Genomic DNA, 7310 nt, shown 5'->3' with positions numbered 1-7310 from the left:
TATTCGGAGGACCACATCCCACAGTTCTTTCCTGTTACAATTGCTCAGGGCCAACAAACCCCGAATGTCTGAATCCATATTCCCATGACACCTTAAAATAATTGCACAAGGTGGCACTTGAGGATGGTATCCATCCCCCCTGGTTTAGTCAATGTTTAGATACAATCAGCCATGTGGCCAATACCCTCTATGATTGGCAGCATATTGCCTGCACCTGTTTGCAGGGAAGAGACTTCCTCTTATGGAAGTCTGCTTATCAAGATGAGTGTGAATGAAAACAGAGTGCAATAGATACACCAATGTTCAAAATATAGGGTTTGATGCCCTAGTAGGGCATCCACCAATCACCCACATAAACTTCCCATGTAAAACTGCTTTATATGAAGCATGACCTACAGAAGGACTAAAGGGCTTAACGTTAGATAAAATTCAGTAAGACTCAGTTAAAGGAACATTCAAAGAGCAATCAGGACCTTGCCAACTATCATTACAGACACACAGTCTTTCTCCTGTTAGGTCAGAGTAGCCATGATCTGGACTGCCACAATTGGCTTTACAGTAAGGGATATCACATGCTTCCCTCTTCCAGTATTTGTCACAATCACAATACACTTGACTTGCAACAGAGCCACTAGCTGTACACTTTCCATGACCAGAACAATTGTTAGGACAAGAATTGATTAAATAAAAAATGTTAAAAACTATTAGATTTTATATAACATCACTAAAAAGAGTGTAATAGTGCATAGCCAGATGTTGTAACAACTTCAGGCATAGTTTCATTTCTCTTTATTTTAGGGACAATCAAACCAGTAAGTACAGCTATTGAAGGTGCATATATGAAATCTCCATCATAAACATACATATGATCCCAGCTACATTATGTGGCAAAATGATTGAATCTTAACCTTAACACTGCATTTGAATAGCCTTCAATTAGCCATGTACATTTAGTTTTCTATTTAGAGTTAATTGGACCATCTGTTAAATATCCAGAAGGTTCTGTTAACTCGAAACTTCCCTGGCAGTGCTGGCACTGGTTCCCCACCCAGCCTGGGTCACACAGGCAGGTGGAGGTGATACAGCAGCCCAAAAAGCAGGAGCCTCTCCACTCGCAGGGCTTGGACTGGGACACCTGCACATAGAGCGTCAGGTAGAGGAAGCCATAGCACAGCAGCCAGCTGTGCCTATCCAGCAGACAGGGGGAGGCACCCCCACTGCTGACTGCCAGCCAAGCCCTCCACAGCCCTGGGGCAGTGGGCCATAGGAAAGCGAATGGGCCCAGACCCTGGGCTGCAACTTCCCAGCAACCCTGGTATGGACGCGGACTCCGCAAAACGGAGTTCTGGCCGCAGCCTCCTGGGGTCCTTGGTGGCTCCTCAGTGGTGCCTGCCCCAGTCCGGCTGTTCAGTCTGGAGCACCAGGTCCCAGATGCTGCAGCCACCACCTGGCTGCCTCCAGCCACACTCGGGCATCACCACCCGGTCTCTTGACCTTGTCCTCCATGGGCCACAACCCCTCAGCCACGGTGATCCCCAGAGCTGAGCTTCAAGCTGGCAGTGCCCAGCACTCCAGAGGGGACCTGAGAGGGAGGGGACCTGACTGACAAAGGCCTCTACTATAAGGATCCCAAATTTGTTATACAACAAGCTCTATTTGTCCTAAATTTTCTAAAATTTGACTCCAATGGCCTCCCACCAACAATAAAGCATTGGGGGGTATTCACTCAGTCCACTCCCACCCTCATGGTGAGATGGAAGGATGCCCTCACAGGAGAATGGAAAGGCCCACACTTATTGCTAACACAAGGGCAAGGCTATGCTTGTATCTTTCCAGATAATGCTCCAGCCCCCATCTGGATCCCAGCCCAAAACATCAGAGGTGCCTGTGATACAGCCGACTCCAGAGGTTTCAGCCTCGGAGATGGTGTCAAAACCAGAAACCCAACCAACGGAAAAGGCAGCCCAATGCCACAACCCCCAGAAGCAGACTGCCTACCTGCCCTCTAATGAATCTTACTTACGACCTCTTCCTGATGCCTGATGGTCTTGTTCTTTTTGGCTGACTCTTTGTATCCACTTATTCACTCTCAACCATTCTGCCACCTTATGGTGTCTGCTAGCCTAGCTAACCCCAATAGTCAAGCTTTATTCAGGGGAGAAGATGGACCTTAAGCTTTCTGCATTGGAACATCCATGCCATAAGAGGGCAGCTGCCCTAGTGATTGCTGACACCACTTTTTGGGGGATCAGTATTGCCAGCGCCCTAGAGTTAGGAATGTCGGCACTGATCCTACAGGAAAAAAATTATAATGCCCTTAGTATGGCTATTGATTCAGACTTAAAAGAATTACAAATTGCTATAAAACATCTTGAGAGTTCCCTGTCCTCCCTTGCCAAGGTCACCTTACAAAATAGGAGGGGACTGGACCTCTTGCTCCTTCAACAGGGAGGAATATGTGTTGCTCTAGGAGAATAGTGCCGTCTCTATGCTAATCATTCTGATGTCATAAGGGACTCCTTGAGCTTAGTCTGCCAAAGGATCTTAGAGAACAGACCAGGGTAAAGAACCAAAACTGGTATGAGTCACTATTTCAGTCTTCTCCTTGGCTCACAAAACTCCTCTCTGCCTTAATCATGCCTCGGGCCTTGCTCCTTCTGGCGTTAACCTGTGGCCTAATTCTTTTAAGAGCCTTACTTAACTTTATTAGAGACCAGCTTGTTGCGGGTTCTCCTTGGGCCAGCTGTGAAGACCCTGACCTGGATCGGGTCCCCTGCCAATTAGGGGGGGCAAGAGGCATGGAGTCAACATACAGACACTGGGAGTCGGGTACTAGGTGAGGTGCTGCAGGCTCGTTTAATGCAGGAGGGGGCTGGCCTTATATTTCCCTTTTCTCCGCCCCCAAGTCCCTTTAGTCAGGGTATCATTTTCTGATTGGCCCATGCCACACAGTCTGTCAGCAGTCACTGGGCTCACAAGCAGGGTATGGAGGTGTGGGCTCCTTTTGGTGGGCTATTTGTGGACCAAGAAGTGAAGTGAATTCTCGCTGAATCCCAGGGCTCTGAGTTTGCGCCATCTTTGGAGGCCTCCTGCTACATTTCCACCCTTTTTCTTTAAAAATGACTGTCCAGCAAGATCCCCTAGACAGCTCTGCCTTGGGATGACCCCAGGATCATGGACTGTGCCTGTCTTAGGTTTTCCTATTTGGGCATGAACCTTACCCGTCATTGGAGCATGGGCATACACGTCCATGTCCTGGCTTAGGTTGATTCAGCCCAACGGGAGCTTACCCATCATTGACTACCAGCCTTCCAAGGGGTATCATCCTGGGGGATTGGTCGAGATGGGGAATTATCTGTAGGAGGCCTCATACATTTGTGCAAGCCAAGTCTGTTGGGCTGCATAGGGCAGGTTGAAATCATCTTCATGTATTGCTCTGAGGGCCTGATACCGAGTGTTTGATTTTTTTCTGACTTCAGGAATGAAAACAAGGCATTTAAGAAATAGAAAGAGAAGAATAATTATGCCTATCAGGAGTAGGTAAGTGACAACCCAAGATGGGTCAAACAGTGCTTTTACATTAAACCAGATTTTCTCTAAGAACCCTGAATTGATGTCCAGCATGGGGGCATGGGTATAATTTAGAGCAATAATTTGATTAGTTAGTAATACAGAGTAATTAAGAAACTTTTGATTCCAATGGCTATGAATATAGTGCGTGAGTTGTAGGTGCACTTCAGTAATTCTGTACTTTATTGGGGGTGAGACAAAGTGACCTAAAGCGAGGGTCACAAGCTAGCAGAGCCATGTCTTTGGAAATTGCCAGCTCTTCACTTAAGAGATAAATTTGTTGTTGTAACACATTAATTGCCTGGTGAAGATGCTGATTCATAAGGGACTGAGTGTGAAGGTAGAGGAGGTTCTGGACATGGCCTTGTTGAGTGCCTCCACAGTAGTGGAGGATTGGGTGATGGCCACTGCAGCAGTGGCGGCTGAACCTAATACAAGGATGATGGCTGAGATGAGAGTGGCAATGACCCTGAAATCCCATTTTAAGCTGGGGGCTTGTGACAAAGCTGTCCGCTCTATAAGGGTGACAGCATGGAAGTGGGTTGCATTGGTGACTGGAACCCAAAGGGCCATGGATTCACACATAAAGAGAACTATGTGAGCTGGATGGTTCCAGCAGGCCGCCAGTACACAGGTGGTGTTGGTATTGGAGCACTTCAGTTGTCCCCGAGGGCCAGAGGTAAAATTGGCTAGCAATAAGGCAAACGGGGGACCCACACAAATGGGGGCAGGGGCCAGGATGTTGTGTGATCAGTCGATGTAAGGATTTTGTTTTTGGCACAAGTAGAGAGATTGGTGTTAGTGTAAGTGCTGTTGGAAAGCTGAAGGCCCTGCTGTGCCAGTAATGGCCTCATGTCCATGCAGGCATGCGGACCACAGAGGTCCCATTTACCGAGTATTGATTCGCAGTTGGTATGGGAGATCTTAGTGCCACAGGGATAGGTGGGGGCCAGTTGTCTCCAAGATCCTAGGGGGTTATTAGAGGGGGAACGGCTGAAGTGGCAAAAGTGAGGGATGGCATGGTTGGGCTTAGGGTGGCATCTCTGCCATGGTATAGCGAGCGTGAGGAAAAAGGGTGCAAAGGAGCGTGTGCATGGGGAGTTGCAGAGAGCTGGGTATAGAGTGGCAGGGCAAAATGGGGGTGGAGGGGTTACAATTGTCCCCAGTGCAGTGAGGATTGAGGCTACATAGGTGTTGTTGAAGGTAGGGGAGAAGCCATTGAGTTTAAGCATGGAACACGAGAAGGCACTGCTGGCATACTCTTGGACAGTCAGGTTGAACAGCCCAATGCATGCAGATGCATTATTGGTAGAGAAGCATAGAGAGTTATTTAGGGGCCAGGAGCCATTGAGCGATTCCCAGGAAGTAACTGGGTCCATGGTGGGGAGGCCAAGTGTAGAATTAGTTGAATAGAGTGTGGGGTAGGCTTGGGAATGAAGTGATAAGGGCAAGAGTATAGGCGGGGAGAGGACCAAGGCCCAGAGATCAGGGGTGGGGAAGAGCAAACCAATTATCCAGATAGCGGCTAGGTCTCTGGGTCCTGGGGGTCCCGTTGGTCAGTTGCTGGTCTCCCATCTCTTGCTGGAACCTATACTGGCTTTGTTTCTGTCTGAGGAAACACACAAGCATACCCTCACCCTCTTGTTAACAAGGGGTTGGGCGGTTGCCATTGACATGTTACAGGGTCCTTCCATCTCACTAGTTGCAGAGATGTGTAGGCCTAGGTATTGTAGCCCAGTGTTTGTAGGCCAGGCTCAACCCATTTTCATCAAGGGACAAGAAATTAAAGCTGAATAGAGCTTCAATTAGAGCCAGGTACAGGTCCCTTTTAGACTCAGGGGTAGCAAATTTTTGTAAAGTTTCTTTGAGGGTCCTATTGCCCACTCTACAATGGCCTGACCCTGTGGATTATAAGGGATGCTGAGGGAGTGGCTAATTTTCCATGTTGACAGGAATGATTGGAATTGTAGAGAGGTGTAAGCTGGCCCATTATCAGTTTTTAATGTCCATGGCACTTCCATTACCAGCATTGCTGATTTGACTGCCATAATGGCATGTGTGGCCTTTTCACTGGCTTGAGCGATGGCAAAAAGAAGGGAGGAGTAGGTGTCAACAATGACATGGACATACTTAGGATTACCAAAGGAGCTGTAATGGGTGACATCCATTTGCTAGAGGGCATTGGGTAGGAGACCAGGCGGGTTAACTCCATATCGACTGAGGGGGCCTAAGGGAGCAAGGGGTGCTCATGTAACGCAAGACCTGCTCTGATGTTTGCATTGAGAGATGGGTAGGTTGGGTAGAAGGCAATGCAGACGGCGAGGAGAAAGGTGAAATTGTTGGTGTAAGGCTCTGGCTTGTTCTAGTAAGGGAATCTCTATGGACATAATAAGTATATCTACTTTGTCATTTCCCTTTGCCAAGTTCCCTGGGAGCTTGGTGTGTGATCTTATGTGGAAGATGTGCCAGGGCCATTGTCTGTTATCTAATATGATCTGGAGAGCTCTCATGGTTCTGGTGATGGGATCCTTGTGGCCTTTTACCTGAGCAAAGGGAAGACATCTGAGGGCCTGAACTGCATACTGGCTGTCAGAGAATATATTGAGCAGCTCAATCTGGCAGACTTGGAAGATTTTTTAACAAGGCCAGGAGCTCCCCCAACTGGACAGAGCTTGTACATAACAGGTGTTATCCTTTCCCGTGTGCTGAATGACAACGCAATAACGTGACTTATTTACATCTGAGAAGGCTAGCGTGGCTAAAGGTGGGGGGGGTTCAGGGGGAAGTGTGTGGCTGAATGGTGATTTCCAAACAGGCCAGATTTTCCAGTTCCTTATCTGGGTGTGTGTGGTTATCCAACTCCCCATGCACCTGGACATCATTATTTGGAAAGCCAGAGAGTCTTCCCGTAATGTTTGGGACTGCTTAAGAGGAAAGGGCAGTATAATTTTGTCAGGTTCCTTTCCGAGTATGCGCCTGGCTGTTTGTCAGGGCTTAATTGCTAACTTGAAGGCAATATCATACTTAGAGCTAAGCCTAGTTAGGTCCAATGTAGCCGGGTAGGTACACACCAGGAGGTCTTGCTGCCATAGCACCCCCATGACACCATTTTTAGTCCAGAGGATCAAGGCCAGTAATGGCTCTGCTGGGTCATGACATCGGAGTGACGCAGACCAGAGTATATGATCTATCTTATTAAGAAGAGCTTTAGCTGGCTGGGTGAGAGGGGTCCTTGAAATTGGTGAATTATGGCCCTCCAGCAGGGAGAACAATGCCCAGAATTCCAAGTCAGGGACTGGTATAAATTGTTTGAGCCAGTTTATAGTCCCACAGAGTTCTTGGAGGTCAGTCAAGATATATACAGTCTTTTGCAAGATGGAAGGGTTAAGCAGTTTAATTACAGTATCTATATGGTAGCCAAGGAATGTGAAAGGTTGGATGTATTATAACTTGTCTACTGCAATGTGGAGACCTAGACATTCTAAATCAGCAAGCAAACTGGGCATTGCAGCCTGTAAAGTATTGTGAGATTTGTGTGCTAGCAATATGTCGTCCATATAGTGGATGACAATTAAGTCCTTGGGGATATTGGTTAAGGCCTTATTAATATATAATTGACATATTGTGGGCTATTTTTCATACCCTGTGGTAGTACCTTCCATTGGTATCTCTTGGCTGTTCTTTGAAAGTTGGGCTCCCATACTGTGAAGGCAAAGTGAGGTCTATCTTGTTCCGCTAGA

General features: G+C 47.5%; 1 pseudogene; it reads right to left on the bottom strand.

Moving 5' to 3' along the window:
* Positions 1-303: 303 nt before the first annotated feature.
* LOC103724816 overlaps positions 304-7310 on the bottom strand; it is an 8723-nt pseudogene continuing 1716 nt past the window's right edge.

This window comes from Nannospalax galili, unplaced genomic scaffold (genome assembly GCF_000622305.1).
Source record: "Nannospalax galili isolate Female #2095 unplaced genomic scaffold, S.galili_v1.0 scaffold728, whole genome shotgun sequence".
NCBI lineage: Eukaryota > Metazoa > Chordata > Mammalia > Rodentia > Spalacidae > Nannospalax > Nannospalax galili.
Note: the sequence above shows the minus strand (reverse complement) of the source record. Positions and strands in the feature narration are given on the sequence as shown.